Source organism: Triturus cristatus, chromosome 1_1, assembly GCF_964204655.1.
Source record: "Triturus cristatus chromosome 1_1, aTriCri1.1, whole genome shotgun sequence".
NCBI classification, from domain to species: domain Eukaryota; kingdom Metazoa; phylum Chordata; class Amphibia; order Caudata; family Salamandridae; genus Triturus; species Triturus cristatus.
Window position 1 is genome coordinate 19,022,030 of NC_140579.1, and position 21,542 is coordinate 19,043,571.

The 21,542-nt window shown below is 45.8% G+C and overlaps 1 long non-coding RNA gene across 1 annotated transcript in view; it reads right to left on the minus strand.

The window, feature by feature from the left end:
• Positions 1–6,861, minus strand: part of LOC146869165 (uncharacterized) — a 61,445-nt gene extending 54,584 nt beyond the window's left edge. The window contains exon 1 of the long non-coding RNA XR_014981350.1: positions 6,709–6,861. This is a non-coding gene — a long non-coding RNA (uncharacterized LOC146869165). The remainder of the gene's footprint in view (positions 1–6,708) is intronic.
• Between the last annotated feature and the right edge of the window lie 14,681 nt (positions 6,862–21,542).

The window sequence follows — 21,542 nt, forward strand, 5'->3', positions numbered from 1 at the left end:
CATGTCAGGATAATGGAGGATCCTCCCAGCCAACTTGTTACTGCTTGTCTACAAGTACGAATTTTTAGGACATTAAAAATTTGCTTTAAATACCGTCGTCTCAAATCCAATACTGCTGCGCATACACAAAAAATGTGAGGTAGAGATTCAGTTTTGTAACCGCATAAACAGCATTTTTCTGTTTGATAGCTCTGTTTCCAGGAGGGGAGTAGGTCTTTTGACATGTGATGGCCCATCCGATAGTCCATATAGCATTTCTTTAGGAACCCGCTGAAATGAGAGGATAGGTAAGCTTGAGGTTTTAATGATTTATAAGATGCTATAACTGTCCACCCATGCCTACGTTTGGCCAATGAATTTTTATCTTCCAAGAAGGATTTCATTTTGGCTGCCTTGTTAATTAAGCTACTTAAACCGGCTTTATCCATCCTTGTTTCCCAAGATGATTCTAGATCAAGTTCAATCAAGCAATTTTGCAGGTGCTTTCCCCAGGCACTCAAGATTTTATTATCCGCCTGGTGCATAATTTCTTCCCAGCATAGATGGTCCAGGGACTCCTGATTTGCAGAACGAAATTTGTTACACAGCTTCACAAAGCCACTCATGCCCCGGAAGTTTTGATTTTGCAGGCCAAATTCTAGCCGTATCTGCGATGGAGAGGCAGATTTTGGCAGATTAAAAACGGCTTTATAGATTTTAGTCTGCATTGCGTTTAATAAATCAGCCTCCTTGCCTTGCCAGGTAACCAGCCCATAGGACAAGGTGGGCAATATTTGCGCAGCCATGACCTTCAATAGATGGATGTAATTGGGACAGTCCAATTTGGATTTCAGTAACCGGTACGCAAAGATTAATGACTGGGCTTTTGCTTTTATTACTGCTTTTTGCTCTTTATGTTTCAGTCCTTGCTCTATTAAAATACCCAGATATTTATATGATGGTTGTTCTTCTACTGTTTCTCCGTTTGCCATCCATTTAAAGTTGAGTTTACTTGATTCCACTAGTCGGACAACCTTTGTTTTACCTTTGTTTAGTTCCAGCTTTTCCTGTTTTAAATATTCCGCTAGTTTGTTGATTGCTCTTTGTAGACCGATTGGTGTTTTGCTCAATACTACTATGTCATCCGCGTATTGTAAAAAATTGATTGGATCATTGGCCAATCTCGGCGGATGACATTCTGCTGCAACCAAAACTTTACTGACGTCCGAGAGGAAAAGGTTAAAGAGGCTTGGGGCCAGCACACAGCCTTGCTTTAAACCTTGATACGTCAAGATCCTTGAGGTAATACTGCCACCGTTGCCTAACTTGACTCTTACCCATGTGTTGTTATACAGGGTGGCTATGGCGTTTAACATGGGTTTCGGGAATCCCCAGGTTATCAACTTTGCCCATAGGCGCTCTCTGCATACCCGGTCGAATGCTGACCTTATATCAATGAAGCAAGCGTATAGTCTCGAACCCTCAGTTAGTGCTTTTTCCATTAAAAGTGACAGACAGGCCAGGTTTGTGATGGTGCCCATTCCTTTCCTGAACCCTGTTTGAAACTTAGGGATAATATTAGTCTCTTCTATCCAATCTTGTAGCTGAGTTAGGATGCAGGAGGCATAGAGCTTGGCTTCAACGTCTATTAGGGATATCAACCTGTAATTAGCGGGGTTGCGACGGTCCCCCTGTTTAAAAATGGGGTGGATGATATTCCCTAGCCAAGATGCGGGGACTTTGTTTTGAGAATATATATAGTTGAAGAGGGGAGTTAAGGACTCTGACCAGAACTCCGGATCGGCTTTAAAGAGCATATTTGGCAGCCCATTTGGACCTGCGGCTCCTTCTGTCTTCAGTCTTGTTATTATACCCCTCAGTTGTTTTTTAGAGATTAGAGGAGTTTCCGTGATCACATTTACTTCTTCCTGGTCCTCTTTGTCTTTAAACGCCGGAGATTCGTTTTTTGTGTTTTTCCCATTGTCCAACTCTCTCCCCCGCTGCCTATTGGTATTGTTTGAAACTGTGTTTCCATACAGAGATTGCACATGGTGGGACCAGGATTCCTCTCCTACCCCTGCTTCTTGCTGAAGGCTTACTCCTTTGTTTAGGTCATTAATGATTCCCCAAAAATCCCTGCTATTCGGCCGTTTTCCTGCGCTCAATAGCTTATTCCAAATGGTTTCATTGTACGTTCTCTTTGCAACCATTAGTGACTTCCTGTACATACTCCTTGCTTCTTTTAGTTTGCAGTTGTTTATGCTAGTTCCCATTTTTTTCCTATGAGCAGCTGCTCGGACCTCCCGTGCAACACTTCTCTTTTTTTCTCTTAGGTCCAGATTGAACCATGGCTCCTTCCTTGCCTTAAAACATCCCGAATTCCCTGATGCTGCTGGGAATTTGTGCAAGAGGACCTGAATCAGATGTTCCCAGTTCTTTATACGTTCTTCGTCGAGCTGGGTGCTTGAATTGGACATGTGTTATTTTACAGTGACCAATATACTTTCCAGGCCTCCCCCACGCCATTTTAATTTTTTTAGATTGAACTTCTCGGCATGTTGTAGTAAGGACGGCAGAGTTTGCAGTGCAGTGAGAGAGATATTAATTTTAGTTATTTGAGGGAAATGGTCACTTTCCAAACGCTTGACTATTTGGAAAGATTCTATGCTCGAAGATAGGACCCTGCTTATTATTGTAAAATCAATTATTGAGTGGACTTTACCGCTCAAGTAAGTGATGCCTGCCGGAATGTCGCCCCTTGTTTTTCCATTCAGTATTAATAAACCTAGGTCTCCCAGGTCGCGTACTACTTTATTGATTTTTACTACCTGTTTTTCTCCTAAGAGATTGCTGTTAAAATCTCCTGAAATAAACATCGGGCATTGCGCATATGATCTCTGTAATACTTTTATCAAAGATAATAAATTTACAAGTTTCTCCTTCTGGGTTTTCCTCTCCGGGTTGATATAGATGTTAAACACCAATAGTTGCAATTTCTTGTTTCCTGTTGGAGAAAGATTGGTAATTTTAGTCACTTGTGCCCATGAAAGACCCACGTCCAGCTCTTCTCTTACCCAGTTGTATTTTTGGGTTACTTAAGTTGACAGTCCTCCATGTGGATGCCCGAAGGGTGATAATCTTAGTGCCAAAATATGGTGTTCTTGGAACCCTGCGATTGGCGAGGGAGAGAGTTTCCATGATTCCTGGATCAGGATTACATCTTGTTGCTGAAAAAAGGTGAGTGTGTCATTCTCAAGAGCCATGTCATGAAAACCATGAACATTCCAGGAACAGAATGAAATACTTTGTGGCGTTGTTTTCTTAGGGTTTTGTTTCTGCCTTTGCACACGTTTAGAGTTGTTATACTCAATGTTAGGAATTTTGATTATTCAGGATCCTAGGCAACCATGACCAGTCCGACTGAGCTGCTGATTGCTGACTGATACATTGTTTGCCTTCTGGTGATGTGACGCTATGTCCTGTTGTTATAATTGTCGGCATTTGACCTCTTGCTCCACGTAAGCAAGTAATTTGTCTTTCCTTCTCACCTGTACCTTTTTTTGAGTTGTGAGATTTTTCTAGTAGGGGGTAGGGGTATCTTGGACGCTTATGCTGCAACAAGATAATACCCCATACACCAAACTGAATTCTTGCGGAATAAATCTTGTCAGCCAGGTCCTTTGAAGCCCATGTTGTTACCGAATCTTCAATGTCCATATTGTGGGCACTCATTTGGAATTCCACGGATACTAGATCTTGGGTAGTAATCTCTTTAAGCTCTGCTATTTCCTTAAACAGTTTTAGCAGATTGCCTCGATTTAGGATATCTTGGTGCCCCTTTGTTGGATAATCAGGCACAAATGACAGCTTGGATTCAAACGCCTCTGAGTAGTCTTGAGAGACGTTAAGATGTTTTGAAGAAGCTGGTCTTTGGGGGAGAGAGTCATAAGTTGCCAGTTTATTACCACTCCTAAGAGCTGATTGTTGCTCTTGTTCTTGTTCGTACATCCTCTCCACAGATTTACCGTTGGTTGTTTGCGTCGATCCTGTCTTTAATAACCTTTTTGGACCGAGGGGGAAGGCCGCAAGACATAGCGTACATTTACGTTTGTTTCCCATAATGGTAACACTCAAGGGGTTTGGCCCGATGTTGTTTCCTGTGTTTATATCCTCCTCCAGTATTTCGGTTGTTCTGCTCTCCAATTGTTTTGGCGCTAGCTGCGCATTACTGGCTTCTTCTCCCTGCCGGGGCTTCTCGCCAATTACGCTAATTTTTCTCGTGTTGCCTGCCAAATACGATGAAGATGTTATTTGGGAAGGACCTGCATAACCAGGCTCCGTTGTAAGGTCGTTTTTAACTTGTTGTTTTCCATGACACTTTTTCTTGGGAGCCGAGGATGTTGGACTCTGTTGGATTACGTCTAAAGGGGAAGATTTAGTTATTATGCGCTCTTGTGAGGTTGGACAAGCGGTTTCTCTAGAACCCTGCCAGCCTTCTCTTTACTAAGTTTTCTGGAACTCCCTTGATTGATGGTGCCAGGCCTCCCTTTGTTTCGTCCGGAGATATTCGACATTTTTCCACCTTTGGAGTGACTTGTTTGAATATGGGGAGAAGGATTCCGTCATCTGTTTGTTGTTGCTTTTTGTTCTTTAATCTGGCCTTCCTTGCCTTTTTCCTTTCCCTCTTGGTTGGTTTTCCCACAATGAGGAATTTATTTGTGAGCTGAGTTATGTCCCTTTCCTTATCTTCGATTCCTGGAATTGTACCTATTTTTTCTTGCCCTGGGACTTCTGATAGATTACTTTTAGCGTCTCCTGACGTGTCGTTGGTATTTGAGGTTGACATAACTTGCTTGGAGTGAGTTTCAATGCCAGGATTGCTTGTTCGGGTTAATTTAACCTCCTCTAGGATATCTTTTAGTGTGTCCGGGAGACTGGCTAATTTTTCGATAATGCTCCCACAACCACAACTAGATTGGAGTTTTTCGTTCACAACACGGAATTCTGATTTCTCTCCGTTAATCAAATGGGAAGACAGTTTGTCCAATTTCGTATTTATTCCAGAAATGTGTCCTGCAATTAAGTTAATGAGGTCTATCTGAACCTCCAGTTTGTCAGATTGATAATTCAGCACCTTTATTGCTTGATCAAGGGTGCCTAGGAGGGTTTGGGCCCATAAATTCGAAGGATTTGATGGCTGATCTTTATACCAATTTGGCGTCTCGTCTGACTCCGGGACTGGGTCCATTGTGCACACTGACGAGATTGTAATTGGCGCTGTTTGACAGAGATGGTTTTGGAGATTTTGATTTCTTGGCATAATACCACTGTCATCCAGGGTTAGCCTTTTTTGCTTTTTGTTGCAGGGAGTCGAGACCGCTATGCCTGGGCTTATCTGGTGGTCATTATTGCCCAGTTCAAAATTAGCTGCTGGCTCTTGGCAGTCGATATTTTTTGATAATATTTCCATCAATTCCTCAAGTTGACAATCGGAAGTTAAGGCGAGAGAATTATGCCAAGAGTCAGACACGCGGAAGGACAATGTTTGCAATTTGCTGGGTTTTGGGCTATCCTCCTTGAAGCTTTTGGATTCCCTTACAGGCATCATTTCTTTGCTTTTCACTGCCAGTGAAGCTGATCTGTTCCGGTTATCTTGCATGCTTTCCTTTTTTCCTGTGCTCTTTATTAATTCCGTCACCTTTATGGGAGTTTTGGTATGATGCACTTGAACTGTCGCTATGGCCTGGTTTGGATGGTTTGTAAAAGTTAGCTGAGGCTGAGGATGCAAGGGTTGAGACCCCGTTACATCATTTTTGATATCAATCCCACTCTTGAAAGTGGGAGGTGATACCTTGTGTGGAACGGTAATTTGCTAGCCTCAACTGTTGGTGTCGATGAGTAAATTGCTGACAGCGGGTCCTTTAGATAGAAATATTTATAGAGACCGGCCTTCCGCCTTGAGATTGAAGTTGGTTCTGGGGTAGGTGCTGAGACTAGCCTCTCTCTGGGGCTCTCACTGGTGCCTGAAAATCCATTCTGCGACAGAGAGTTAGCCTCCATCTGTTCTTTTCTGCAGTTTAGCTTTCTTTTTGTTTTTTTGTTTTCCGTCGTTTGCCGGACTTTTCCCGATCTCATTCCCGGGTTAGGTGGGAAAATCCCCTAGTTGCCTCTGCTTGCCACTGCTGCACACCGCAACTGGAGTGCTAGAAACGAGCTAATTAATCAGGCCGCTGATACTGCCAGCGTGGCTCCTGGAGACTCCGAATGACTCCAAATGGCTCGAGTACCTATGGGGACTAGACTCAGCTGCCCAAATTGACCGCTCTATTTACACTCCCTCCTGACCCCTGCCAGTTTCCACCTGTGTCGCCTGAGCTGCCCTATCGTCACCCTCGGCAGACTGACAGCACTGGGCAAGCGGGGTAGAAGATTCTCTAGCAAGGAGCAGGTAGGATGTTACGTAAGCCTTTTTTTGTCGCAGGGGACGAGGGGCGGGGAGAATTGGGCCTGGGCTCCTCAATGTTTTTTTTCCTTGAACCCCTTGGTATGTACCGCAGAATGCACAATCAACGGCCTCCGGGACCACAGCCCAGAACAGCAATAACCACTGCCGGGTGTGGCGCAGCGCTGCCGGGTGTGGCGCTACGGGAGGATCCGGTTCCGAGCCGGGGGACAAGAGGCTGCAGCGGCGGCCGTGCAGAAACAAACAAAGTCAAGCCGCCGGCTCACCTCGCCTCTGTTCTCACGTTGTTCTTCCGCTCTTCCGCTCTTCCGCTCTTCCGACCCACCGACCTCTGCACTGTCCCGGGGGAAGATTGATACCAGCCCGTACAATCTCCGTCTCCGTCTGCGTCTTTGTCTCTACCTCCACCTCCGCTCCACTCATCTCCGCAGAAAAACCGCCAAAAACTGAACACGGCTCAACTGTGCTCAACAGCGCCACCATCTGTGTGTAGCTTCATGCACTACAGAATACGGAAGTGATTTCATGTCTGCAGCCTTGTAAACACTTTACAGAAAAGCTGACCTCAGATTGAAACATGTAAGCAAAAAACAAACAGATACTTCCACCGGATGCCGGACAGTTAACATGTTTTTATTTAGCTCTTGCTCAACAAGCTTGCCAGCAGTTCTTGGCAGATTGGCACTACCATCAAGATGACAAACAGCAAAACCCCATTAGACACTATTAACCTGTAACTGGATTTGTAACATTTACTCCAATAGCGGGTCAGTGGATTAGGGTCACAAGGGCCCTGGAAGTTATGGTAGCCCAGAGGAGCCACATCCTTCATCAACAGGGGATCTGGAGCAGAAGGAAAATATTGCAGGTACTTGTTGACTTACAAAGATATCTTCAACTACCTGTGTGCCATCAGGAACGGTCAAAATTGCTCCAGTTTTCTAAAAATTGTCCCTGATGGTGACTTTAGTACTACTCTGTCCCTTTAAAGCCAGTTATTGCGACATTTTGAAGCTGGCAAAGTCCCCATGACTTGTCTGTCAAGAGGTGCCAATTCCTATTCCGCAGAGCAAATTTTTTATGTGAAAACAAGGCTATTGTGGGCACCATTAAAACAAAGCCTAACTTATCTGCGTAAGCAAGGATTTCTTCTGATGCAAATATCTTACTCAACTTTCAATGTTTTTCTGAGTCTTGTGGCCTGGACTGAACGCTCTGCAGGTCTTAGACTGACGACGAGAGTCATGGACTTGCAGAAGGCTACAGATTCACCCACCTTTCTTGAGAAAAGAGTTCCGTCTTTAGAAGGCCCTTGCGTCAGTCACCAGGGAAGTCACAGAACCATTGCCTTGGTACCCACTGCATATAGACCAGGACAAGTCCTCACTCTTCACAAAGATTCTGTCTACAACCCCTAGACTTTGTTTCACGTTAATGAGGCCTTACAAGGTGATGTGCATGAGTCTTAGGAAAGACCCCAACTAGTGCCCACGGTGGTGAGATCAGCCACTCGGAGGGAGGCCTTAAAAGGTCATGTCCATTGGCCTTGGGAAACCTCTCAACCAGTTCCAGCATTTGTGAGATCATACACTCATAGGGAAGTCTCATAGACGTGTCCCAGAACTTTGTTGTTAAATAATTTTAACTCGTATTCAAAATTAGGCAGAGGACAATAAAATAATCTTGCACTTGCAGGCGGGGTTTCGAGCTGCCACGAGCACTCTAGATCAAGTGTTTCGTTTTTTGTATGGAAAGAGGTCAAACTCAAGAAAGGCCACCTCTATGTAGTTTTTGTTGACCTCAAAACCGCATTTGATTCCATCAATCGCTCCCAGCTCTGGACTACCCTGAGGGACATGGGTCTTTCCACTGCCCTACTTCACCTCCTAACCAGGCTACACCACGATAACTATGCCAGAGTCAGTTGGAATCAAGATGGGAGGCTGTCTTTAAATATTTTAATTGGGAAGGGACTGTGCCAGGGGTGCGTGTTAGGACCAACCATGTTTACCTTATTTATGAATGAGCTCATGACTGTGGAGGTGACCCACCGAAATTGGGATGCAACCAAATACCATCGCTCTTGTTTGCTGACGACACGTTACTTATATCTAAAACCCCTATGGGCATCCAAAATGTTCTAACTAATTTTTCAAAAGCATGTGAATCTCGGGGTTTGAAAATCAACAGTCTGAAAACTAAGTATATGGTTTTCAACCCCTATCAATTTGCCAAGGGGAATGTGCTGTTGGACGGTCAACCTTTAGAGCAGGTTAAAGCCTTTGATTACTTAGGCGTTAGAATCTGTGATAACCTGGCATGGTCCCATCAAATTCTGAAAAGTGGCCTGACACTACAACAAGTAGACTGTGCAATTGTTAAAAGAGCTAAACGCTCAGCCTTTCACCCAGTTTCCCCTGCAATAGAAATTCATCAGGCCAAAGGCTTGGGTGCAGCTCTTTATGGGCCTGAACTTTGGGGCCTTAAGGACACCAAACAATTAGAAGTTGCAGAAAATAAATTTTTAAGAGATCTTCTAACTATTCCAAAGAATACTCCCTTATTGCCATTACGCATTGACCTTGGGTTAAAATCTATCTCCCATTGTGCTGCCCTAAAGGTGCTCAAGTTTTGGGTGAGATTGTGGACCAGCAAAACCCAAATACCCGCAAAAGATGCTGTGGAAGAATTGCTGTCCCTACAAAGGAAATCAGGTCTCTTGCCCTGGTTTGGAAGGTCAGAGTTGGCTTCTAAAAATAGGGATGAGCAGCATGTGGGATGACCCCCGCTCCATATCTAAAAAAATGATTCCACAACTAAAAACAATGTATTGGAATTTCATTAATACTAGTTGCACTGAATCGAGGTCATTAGGCATTTTAACAACACAATTCGTTAAATGTTAAAAGTTGTTTTAAATTTGAAATGTATATGGATGATGTAGAACCCCCGCAAGCGGATGTATGACGTTACAACGCACACTTTTACAACGCATGCACTTACAACGCATTTTTTACAACGCACAATCCATTACAACGCATGACATTACAACGCATGACACTACAACGCATTTTTAAAAACTACCTTTACAACGCATTCCATTACAACGCATACTACCATTACAACGCATACCATTACAACGCATAATATTAAATTGCATCTAAGGTAAGTATTAGATAGTATAGGGGTAAAAATTACTATTCTAACTCCAGGGGGTGCAACAGTAGGGTAAGTGTTGGATAGTATAGGGGTAAAAATTACTATTCTAACTCCAGGGGGTGCAACAGTAGGGTAAGTGTTGGATAGTATAGGGGTAAAAATTACTATTCTAACTCCAGGGGGTGCAACAGTAGGGTAAGTGTTGGATAGTATAGGGGTAAAAATTACTATTCTAACTCCAGGGGGTGCAACAGTAGGGTAAGTGTTGGATAGTATAGGGGTAAAAATTACTATTCTAACTCCAGGGGGTGCAACAGTAGGGTAAGTGTTGGATAGTGTAGTGTAATATTATGCGTTGTAATGGTATGCGTTGTAATGGTAGTATGCGTTGTGATGGAATGCGTTGTAAAGGTAGTTTTTAAAAATGCGTTGTAGTGTCATGCGTTCTAATGTCATGCGTTGTAATGGATTATGCGTTGTAAAAAATGCGTTGTAAGTGTAGTGCGTTGTAAAAGTTGCGTTGTAAAGGTTGTCCCCCCCCGCAAGCACATGCACTTTACATTCAGTTTAGATTTGGCACCCTTCCTCTAAACGCTGCGAGAAGTAAATGGACGAATTCTACTTCTACCTCTATGTGCCCGTCCTGTAACTCCGCCACTGAAACTATTGATCATTATCTTTTCTTTTGCCCTGCTTATGCTACACTGAGGAAACAATGGTTTGTCCCTGCATGTCGTGTCCTGTCTACTTTCCGCCACACAGATGCTCTGAGTGTTTTTACTTCTGACACTACCAAATGGCTTGTCTACGCTCTATCTAGATATCTCCTATATGCCTGGTGGTTGAGGGCCAAGGTGGTTAAATGAACGCTTACCACCGGAATGGGAGGCATTTCAAGGGAGTGCCATGATCTAAGCCCTGTGTCGCACGCTAGAGTTCCTTGATATCCCTAACATATATATTGCTTTTATACGATTTTACCTTATGTTTAGCTTGGTTTGTAAGCCAAGAATGATGATCTTTGCTGCTACATTCTGTTTTTAAAATTCTTGCACTGATAATTCCTTATCAATATGATTTGTATTTTATGATATGATATGTGTGTGTATGATCATGATATTAATTGAACAATAAATATATATATGAGTCTTACAAGATCATGTGCATGAGTCTTGGGAAGGGTTCCAACCAGTGCCCACAATGGTGAGATCAGCCACTCGTAGAGTCCTTACAAGGTCATGTGTATGAGTCTTAGACAAATGCTCAACCAGTTCCAGCGGTAGTGAGATCAGCCACTCCTGTGAGGACCTTACAAGGTCATGTGCATGAGTTTTAGGAAAGACCTTAAACAGTGGCCATGGTGGTGAGATCAGCCACTCCTGTGAAGACCTTACAAGGTCATGTGCATGAGTTTTAGGAAAGACCTTAAACAGTGCCCATGGTGGTGAGATCAGCCACTCCTGTGAAGACCTAACAAGGTCATGTGCATGAGTTTTAGGAAAGACCTTAAACAGTGCCCATGGTGGTGAGATCAGCCACTCCTGTGAAGACCTTACAAGGTCATGTGCATGAGTTTTAGGAAAGACCTTATCCAGTTCTTGCAGTGGTGAGTTCCGTCACTCGGAGGGAGGCCTTACAAGGTCATGTGTATGAGTCTTAGCAAAGGCCTCAAGTAGTTACTACCAAAGACAAAAGGAAATGCAACCTCTTTTGTTCCCTATAGTCTCCTGTGAAAGATTCTCTCTTATATATGCCATATCCCCCAGTGACTCCTCCACTGGACATTTTTTTTTACCTGAGCCTCTTTTTTAAGGAATAATTTTGAGTTGGAATTTTTGTCTTTCATAAAATGCACCTGATCTCATCGACGTGGACTTGGCCAAGGATGTATCATTCATATAGACCTGCAAAATGTCAGCTGAGAGTCTCCTTGTTCAGCACCCATGAATGGAAAGAATTTGACTCAGAAAAGAGGTTGAACATCACATCCTGTGGTCGTCCTGATCCTGGGACATACTGGATTCTCATCTCTATGACCATTTAGCACTTGAGCGTCTATTGGGTGGATACGTTTACCCCATCACTGTGAGCTTCTGTGTTAAGTCGAGTTATTGACCTTTGTTCCATATGGGGATCAATTGTATCAAAGGGATTTTCATGATGCTTTTTGTCCACCACTGTTGCCCATAATTCCAATTGGCTTTTATTCCTGGGTGATTTAATTCCATGTTCAAAGCTTCCAAATATTTTGACATAAAATGTTCTTGTGTGAAACCTGAGGGACTAGCTTTGTCCACGTATGCACTTTCCACCAGAGGTGATGGAAATCTTCCCGACAGCCAGGCAGGAGTCTACCACAGGGTATGCACTTCTACCGGAGGTGATGGACATCCTACCGACAGCCAGGCAGGAGTCCACCACAGCATATGCACTTCCACCGGAGGCAATGGGCATCTTCCCGACAGCCAGGCAGTAGCCTACCACAGCTTATACACTTCCACCGGAGGTGATGGACATCTTGACGACAGCCAGGCAGGAGTCCACCACAGTGTGTGCACTTCCACCAGAGGTTATGGATATCTTCCTGACAGCCAGACCGTAGTCCCTCGAAGCGTATGCACTTCAACCGGAGGTGATGGACATCTTCCTGACAGACAGGCAGAAGACCACCACAGTGTATGCAAGCCCACCGGAGATGATGGACATCTTGCCAACAGCCAGGTAGGAGTCCACCAACGTGTATGCACTTCCACCAGAGGTGATGTACATTTTGCCGGCAGCCAGGCTGGAGTCCACCACAGCATATGCACTTCCACCGAAAGTGATGGACATCTTCCCGACAGCCAGGCAGCAGTCCACCACAGCATACGCACTTCTATTGGAGGTGATGGACATCTTGCCGACAGCCAGGCAGGAGTCCATCGCAGCATATGCACTTCCACGGGAGGTGATGGACATCTTGCCAACAGTCAAGTAGGAGTCCACCACAGCTTATGCACTTCCACATGAGGTGATGGACATCGTCCAGGGAGCCAAGAGGGAGTCCACCACAGCGTATGCACTTCCACTAGGAATGATGGACATCTTCCTGACGGCCAGCCAGGAGACCACCACAGCGTATGCACTTCCACCGGAGGTGATGGACATCTTCCCAGCAGCCTGGAAGGAGTCCACCACAGCGTATGCACTTCCACATGAGGTGATGGACATCTTCCCAGCAGCCTGGAAGGAGTCCACCACAGCGTATGCACTTCCACATGAGGTGATGGACATTGTCCCGGAAGCAAGGAAGGAGTCCACAACAGAGGTCTAATCCTGCAGATCAGTCGTTTTTGCAGCTGTAAGACGTGGTTTACTGGTACCAGAGCAATCAGGGGTTCTGGTCTCCAATCATTTTCCTCTACATTCTGTAGTTGTTAATAAGAAGTCAGGGCAAATCATTTTTGCTGTACCTTAAAAATTCTTATCAGGTATCTGGCCTCAAGAAGTCGTAATTCTGTGTTGATTTCACCTGCACATATGACAAAAGAGACTCAGATCAAGGGAGTGGTCCTTGCACTAAGGACCTTCAAAATGGCAGTGTAAGAAACAGAGATGTATTTATTAAAAACGTTGACCTCTACTAGTGCTTTATGAATTTGCTTTTGGACTGTAGGTAACTGAGGGAAAAAGGCTGGACAAGAAGACATAGCGATAACTAGATCGTCACAAATAAGTGTGTGCTGTTGATGTATGTTCTGAACAGTCCTGGATAACCTCGGATTGGGTCTGCCAAAGACCATGGGGCAGATTTATATTTGACTTGCGCCTCATTTACGCCGCCGTTGCGTCACTTTTGTGACGCAGCAGCGGCGCAAATCCTGCGCCATGGTGCGGGGTATTTACAACGTGACGCATCTGGGAGATGCGTCACGTTGTAAAGCCCTGCGCCACATGTAGGCGTTCCAGGGCAGGTGGGGGTGTTCCGGCGCAGGAACGCCTCCTAAAAGTGGCTGAGTGAAATCTACAAGATTTCACTCAGTCACTTTTGAGCCCATGCAGCGTCAAAACCCTGCGCCTGCTTGAAGCAGGCGTAAGGATTGACGCAGCATTGTGCAGATAGGGTCCCCCAAAGCATTGCTGGAGCTGTGTCGCGCTTGCGACGCAACTCCAGCAATGCGCCACTTTTACGGCACAGATGCGTGACGCATCTGTGCCGTTTTTGCCCCATGGTGCGCCGCATTATAAATGCGGCGCATCCATGGTGGCGGAGCTGGGGCGCAAAATAACTGGCGCATCCCTGCTGATATGCAGGGATGCGTCAGTTATTATAAATATGCCCCCATGATTTTAGTTTTAGGTTCTCCGCATTAAAACCAAAGGGGGTCTTATCCAAAACAATAGGGCCAACAGCACAAGCCAAATGGAAGATGTTTTACTTCCCAGTTTTGGAGGAACATTATATATTGAGGCAATCGGAGAAACTAAAACAGCCAAACAAGTATTAGAAGTGTAGGGGCCAGAATGCAACCTTGCTTGACCCTAAACTCTTAGGCATCCATTTTGTGAGCTGAGATTGATTAACAATTTGGGAATTGGACCCAAGTTGTGCCATAAAGTTTTTGTATAAACCATCAGAACATGGGATTGGTATACAGTTCCAACTCTCAGACCAAAACCTGTTCCTATCCACCCTATCAGAAGCGTTTGCTTACCTGGGACCATCCCTGTGGAACTCTCTCCCTATAGCACTTCGCAATGAAACAATATATGCAAACTTTGGGAAACTATTAAAGACTTGGTTTTTTAATCAGTAATCTTTACTTTCTCTGCTTCTTTACGTACCTTCAGGCCGGCGCTTGGAAACCCTTGTTGTGCCTTATAAAACCAACCTAACATAACATAACATTACTGAAATCCATAAAACAATACAAAACCATGTCTTTGCCAAATATTACTCCCCTGTTGACACTTGTATTTAATGTTGTGACAGTCTCAAGGCCGTTTTCAGTTCTAAGTCCACTGAGTCACATTCAGTGTCAGTCCTCAGTTGCCTGCAATGGAGAAGACCTTGCTTTGGGATCCAATATGGCAGGGAGTCAGGAATTTCTGACCTCTTCCCTATATTGTTCCTTATAGACAACAATTAATACATTTCCAATCCAGAATGGTGGGACGCCTTTGGTTTTTACATACAGATGAATATGGCTTTAAGTTGTAAGGACAAACAACAAATGTTAGATTTGAGACCTGCCACACAAGGAGCATTAGGATCAGGTGCTTGGGAACTAATTAATACATTTTCTCAGAAAATGGGTTTCTAATAGGCTGAGGTGGGATAAGTCATTAGGGAAAGAAATCACATCTACAAGAGCCTGATGGTCCTTTTCACTAATGGCGAGCTCGGGCTGTGTGTTTTTTATTGTATTAAGATCAGAGACCATGTTCCAAAAGGATTTCATATCATCTGTTTCAAATAAGGGCATTTTTGAGTTCAACAAAACTGTGTTTAGCAGGCATAGACTGTAGATTTATATATCTTCCTAGAGTCAGCAAGGGCATTTTTTGATAAGAGCAAATTAGGAGATTTATCAGAAACACATAAAACCTTACTGGTTTTATACATTCATCATTAAACTGCGGTTTATGAAATCTGGGTTGGATGTTATTTACAACACTGCCAAGTGTAGGTCTCGCACATCCTAGAACTGAGACAGTCTTACACAAGTCATCCCAAGCATCTCCTGTATTTTTCCCAGACTAAGTGGTGCATTTAGATTACAATACACCAGTGCAGTATTTTGGCCAAGTTAGTTTGTGTACATTTGATTACAGCAATATTTTGAATATCGTTATCATGAGAAGGCATTCCCACGCATCCACTTTTGGCGCTTTCCCAGATTTACTATGACTTGTAAACTTGGAATTGTGTCAAAATGCTTCGCCTTCCCAGGTGAAGTGTAATCGGGAGAAATAGCTTTATTCTGCAGCACACATCCAAAGAGTAAAATGCCTCCAAAGATTCTTTTTGTTTTGGAATGTGTCCTTTCATGCACAAAAACAATCCTGCTCCAAACACACGTATCCTTGCACCATGGCACTCCACTGGCTCCATATACACAAACGTGCTCTTTTCAAACTCCTTACGTACATTCAAGTCACTGCACGACCATGGCCACGCTTACCTGAGCAGTCACATCTCGCAGTCGCAACTGCTCCGCTGGACTCCCGCTAGCACCCATCCCATGCATGTATAAAAACAGAGCTGGAGCCAGGCCTTCTTGTACATTGCTCTTCGAGTAACCCCTAGACTTGGCAGACTAGGCACTAGCACCTAGCAGAAGGCCCTCACAGATGATAGCACATTCTACAAATACATTTATCTTAAATTAGGCCTAGAGATATCAGTCAGCTATCAATCCAAGGGTCATATTCTCCTGGCTCAGCTCATAATTAGAATCTAGGCCTTTGTCGCTGCTTCTGGCTGCTTCTGGGTCACGTTAATTACTCTGGGGACCAGCAGGAGGTTCAAAGGCCTTTCCCACACAATAGAGACTTTTAACACTGCTTGGACCTGAACCAAGGAAAGGAAGAGGCAGGGAGGAACTTTGTGTGTGCCAACTGTTTCTTCACATTTCACCTGGCCTTGGAAAGCACAAGCCCACTAGAACAGAGTAGGACAGCCAGACCTCTAGAGCCAAACACAACAGTGGCTCCCCTTTGAAGTTTTGGTGGGAAGGGATCGGGAATCTGTGTCAGTTGGGGACATGGCTGAAGATATCAGGGAACGACTTTCCGCAGACCACTTCAAGCCATCATGTTTAAATTCTCTGAATGCCTTTCAGGAGGATTGGGTATAGGTTGAGGGATGATGTGGCATCTTACCATTAGGCACTGGTGCCTACCTTCCAGAACTTTGCGCCCTAACTTAAAAATACCTGCACAAGGGAGAATGAATTGGGAACTCACCAAACCTAGGAGTGACATTGCCAGAGGAATGCACTACAAGGATGAACATAATGACTTTGACTCCAAGTGGCACCAATGGACTAGAAGTCATTCCCCAGGGCCAGTTGCCCTAACCCCTTAAACCCTCCGAGGGACACTAGAGGGGTGGACCTGCATCAAGGGGATGCTGTAGGGTTTCCCTAGATCTTTTAAGGGCAGGTCATGCAGCTAGGTGACCACCAACAGGTGAGGGGCCACTGACTTCACTGATGACATGTAGGTGCTGTGCAAGACGGCCAAAGCCATGGGGTCTGGGAAGTGTGGTCCTCACATTGCTGAAGACAGCTTTTGCAAGCATTTCCATCAACTACAGACTGTTCTCCATTCTAACATTCTCGGCCAAAGTCTTAGAGAAAATCATCCTCAGATGCCTCACTGCATAACTCAACAACCACCACCTCCTCAGTCAGGTTTCGGACCCAACCACAGCACTGAGGCCTCCCTCTTCACCACCATGGATGGCATCCACACGACTCTGGACGGAGGAGATACTGCATCCTTCATTCTCCTGGACCTCTCCACACTGTTTGACACAGTCTCCTACCCCATCCTCACCCAACACTTACACGTCATCAGAATCCAAGGGCAGGCACTCTGATGGATCTGTTCCTTCCTGACTGGAAGGATCCAGTCAGCATGGCACTGTACACCAAGGACACCCACAACCCCATCTACAGAATTCCCCTATGATTCTCACCAAGCCCAACTCTCTTCAATGCATACATTATCCCTCTAGCCAGCATCATCTGCTCACAACATCAACATCTGATTCTACACTGATGATACACAACTCTTTCAGTCCCTCATGGACAAAATGCTCAGTACCTGGATTAAGTTTAATGCTTGGATAAATGAAATCGCCCACTGGATGCAGACCATTTTTCTGAAGCTGAACACTGACAAGACTGAAATCGGGATCTTAAGACTCAGCACTTAACTGTGGGTCTCCACCTGGTGACCAACAGAGTTTGGACCTACACCCACCCCATCACCAATACCAAGGACCTTGGGATAGTCAACAACAGCAAACTCAACATGACCACCCAAGCCAGCACATTCACCGCCTCCTGATTCCATAATCCTGAAAAAGCTAAGGAAGATTTTCAAATGGCTCCCAATCAGCATCTGGAAAACCCAGCATAGCCCTGACACATGAAAAAAGACGAAAATGACAAAAATCCAACAACTGGAATCTGAGATATGCAGTTTTAAAGATTTAAGTGAAAATAGTGCTGAAAAGCACCAGGCGTCAACTGTGGTTGTCTGGTCGCGCTAGAACGGGACAAACTCCCAAGTTCAGGCTGACCGCGATAGAGCGAAGGCCGGCTATGGGATCCCAGTAAAGCCCGCTGAAAAAAGTACATAGAATCCTGGTTGAGAAGCGATGCAGAGTCCGGCGTCGAGGATGCGTCTCCTTCGACACTGTCTGCCACTGTCTGCCACCGCACACTACACACATGCCTCCACGACGCAGGGATCCGAGACAAGGCCCTGGATTGGACCACCTCCTTCCTCTCCGGCAGAACCCAGAGCGTCCGCTTCCCTCCTTTCCGATCCGAAGCCTCCGAGATCATCTGCGGCATACCCCAGGGATCTTCCCTCAGCCCGACACTGTTCAACATCTACATGGCTCCACTCGCACGCATCGCCCGACAGCACAACCTCAACATAATCTCCTATGCCGATGACACTCAACTGATCCGCTTCCTCACCAAGGACCCCTCACCGCCAAATCCAACCTCCATGAAGGAATGAAAGCCGTTGCCGACTGGATGAAGTCCAGCCGACTTAAGCTGAACGCAGACAAGACGGAGATCCTCATCCTCGGCTCCAACCCATCAGCATGGGACGACTCCTGGTGGCCCTCATCACTAGGGGCACCCCCGACACTAACCGACCACGCACGCAACCTGGGAGTTATCCTCGACTCAACGCTCACCATGACCAAGCAAGTCAACGCAGTCTCCTCCTCCTGCTTCAACACCCTCCGCATGCTCCGCAAGATCTACAGGTGGATCCCGACAGACACGAGAAGAACTGTCACCCAGGCCCTCGTCAGCAGCAGACTCGACTACGGAAACGCCCTCTGGACAGGAGCCCCGACCAAGTTCATCAAACAACTGCAAAGAATCCAAAACGCCTCTGTACTCCTGATCCTCGACATTCCACGCCACAGCCACATCACCCCCACCTGAAAAACCTGCACTGGCTCCCCGTCGACAAGAGAATCTCCTTCAAACTCCTGATCCATGCACACAAGGCACTCCACAAGACCGGCCCAGCCTACCTCAACAGTCGACTCTCCTTCTACGTTCCCAACCGTCACCTCTGCTCCGCCGACCTCTCCCTAGCCACCGTCCCCCGCATCCGGAAATCCACCACCGGAGGCAGATCCTTCTCCCACCGCGCCGCCAAGATCTGGAACACCCTTCCCCTCAACCTACGACAAACCCAAGACCTGTTGACCTTCAGGAGATGACTCAAGACCTGGCTATTCGACCAGTAGCAGTAACCCCCCCCTCCCTCAGCGCCTTGAGACACTCGTGGGTAAGTAGTGCGCTTTACAAATCTTGTGATTGATTGATTGATCAGAGATGATGCGAGATCCTTGCTGGAGATGCATCATGCAGATGTGGTTCCAGGGAAGATGAAGATGGCGATGCAAGGTCTGTGTGTAGAGATGCATCATGCAGTGATGGTTCCGGGGTGCTTAGTTGGTGATGCGAGGTCCTTGTGTGGAGATGCATTACGCAGCTGTGGTTCCAATGGGCTGCAGGCAGTAGAGGGGATGCATTGATTTTCTCCATGCGTTTATGACGATGCACCAGTTTCCAAAGATGAGCATCGGTTCCCCATAGCCAATGCACCAGGTTTCTCCACACTTGTCAAAGGGATGCATTGATCGTTTATCAATGGTGGCAACATAGCTGAGGTCAATGCAGCAAATCCAGTGATGCTACTCAGGCCCGAAGTGCAATGCACCAATTCTGTTTTTGCTTCAGCAGCGATGCGGCGATTCTGATCGTCGCAAAAGAGGATGCGTCGGTTTCACTAGAGCAAGCACCTTGAGTAACTTCCAATGACCCAGGCACAGATTTTGATGCCCCTTAGTCTTTGGCAACAGGAGACTAGTCAGGTAGCCCTTGGAGACACTCTGGGACAGTCAGAGGGAGCAAGCAGGCAACAGAGAGCCAGGCAAGGCAGCAGTCTTCCAAAGCAGCAGTCCAGCAAGCAGCCATTCTCAGCACAGCAATCCTTCTTCTTGTCAAAAGTGGTTTCAAGTCCAGAAGTGTAGTGCGTTGGTAGGGTCAGAGGTCCAGTACTTATACCCAGTTGTGCCTTTGAAGTGCACACAGGCCCCTTTATCCTGCCTTGGCTCCAGGCTCACTAGAGAGGGTTATGCCAATCTTTGTGTTTGGTCAGAGCACAGTCTATTCAGGTGTAAGTGGGAGGCTGTGCCCAGCCAATCCCCTCCTTCCTTCCAAGAAGATGCACGAAGTCACACCCAGCCCTTCCATTGTGTGGGACTGTCTAGTGGGAGTACACAATGTGAACTGCCACCCAGCTCAGCCAGTGATCAGAGACAGGCAGCAGACACCAAAAAGCTTAGAGCAGGAAAATGTCCAACTTTCTAAAAGTGGCATTTTCAGATGGGTAACTTCATTACCATTCCAGAGGTACTAAACATGGAATCTCTACCCTTTCTCAGTTAGGAATTACACCTTATTAAGTGTAATAAGGAATTCCCAATGTTATCCTATGAGAGGGGTAGGCCTCTCAGTAGTGAAAAACAAGTTTAAGAGTCTTTCACAACCAGGACATGCAAAACTTAAAAAAACATGTACTACCTTATACCTAGAGCCTACCTTTAGGGGTGACTTTCATGTCATAAAATGGTAGCAAGAGATTTAAATTGCCATGTCTACATGGCAGTGTAAACTGCATGCACAGGCTCTGCAGGGGAAGGCCTGAGACATGGTGAAGAAGCTACTTAAGTGGGTTGAGCAAGCAGTGCTGCAGTCCCACTTATAGCATTTAATTTATAGACCCTGGGCCCACATTGTTACATTACGAGGGACGTATAAGTAAATTTAATATGCCAATTGGGTTTGAACCAATGTTACCCCTCCTCCCACCATCTCCAAACACAAGAGCATCATCTGCGGCGCCCTTAAGGCTCATCCCTCAGGTCCACCCTGTTCAACACCAACATGACCCCCCTGGCCGATATTGTCAGAACCTATGAGCTAAACATCATTTCCTATGCCAAAGACACCCACCTCATCCTCACGCTGTCAGTAGAACCCTCCACCATGAGGACCAACTTCCACAAGTGTATGACGAACATCACTAATTGGATGAAACACAACAGTCTGAAACTCAACACAGACAAAGCGGAGGTACTGATCTTCAGGAACAACAACACCCTGTGGAATGACTCCTGGTGGCCCTCAGAACTAGGACTCTCTCTCACACCGACAGACCGTGCCTGCAACCTCGGCATCATCCTGGACAGTAAGCTCACAATGAAACACCAGATTAACGCAGTCTCTCTTCGCATGCTCCACAAGATCTTCAGATGGCTCCCGGTCAACACCAGGCATATTATTTCCCAAGTCCTAGTCACCAGCCAGTTGGACTACGGCAATGCACTCTATACAGGAATCACCTCACACACCCTGAAAAGACTAAAGACTATACAGAATGGCACAGCCAGACTAATCCTGGACCTTCTCAAGCTGACCCACATCACCGCCCCTTCCACCAACCCTCCAGATAGCTGAGATCTTCCTCCCTTCACATCACTCACACCCCTTGCATACGTCAGAGCGACAGAGGAAGTCGCTCCTTCTCCTACCTCGTAGTCAGGGCCTGGAATGATCTCCCTCTTCACCTCTGGTCCTCACCCTTGCAGCTGAAATTCAGGAAAGGACTCAAGACCTGGCTGTTCAAC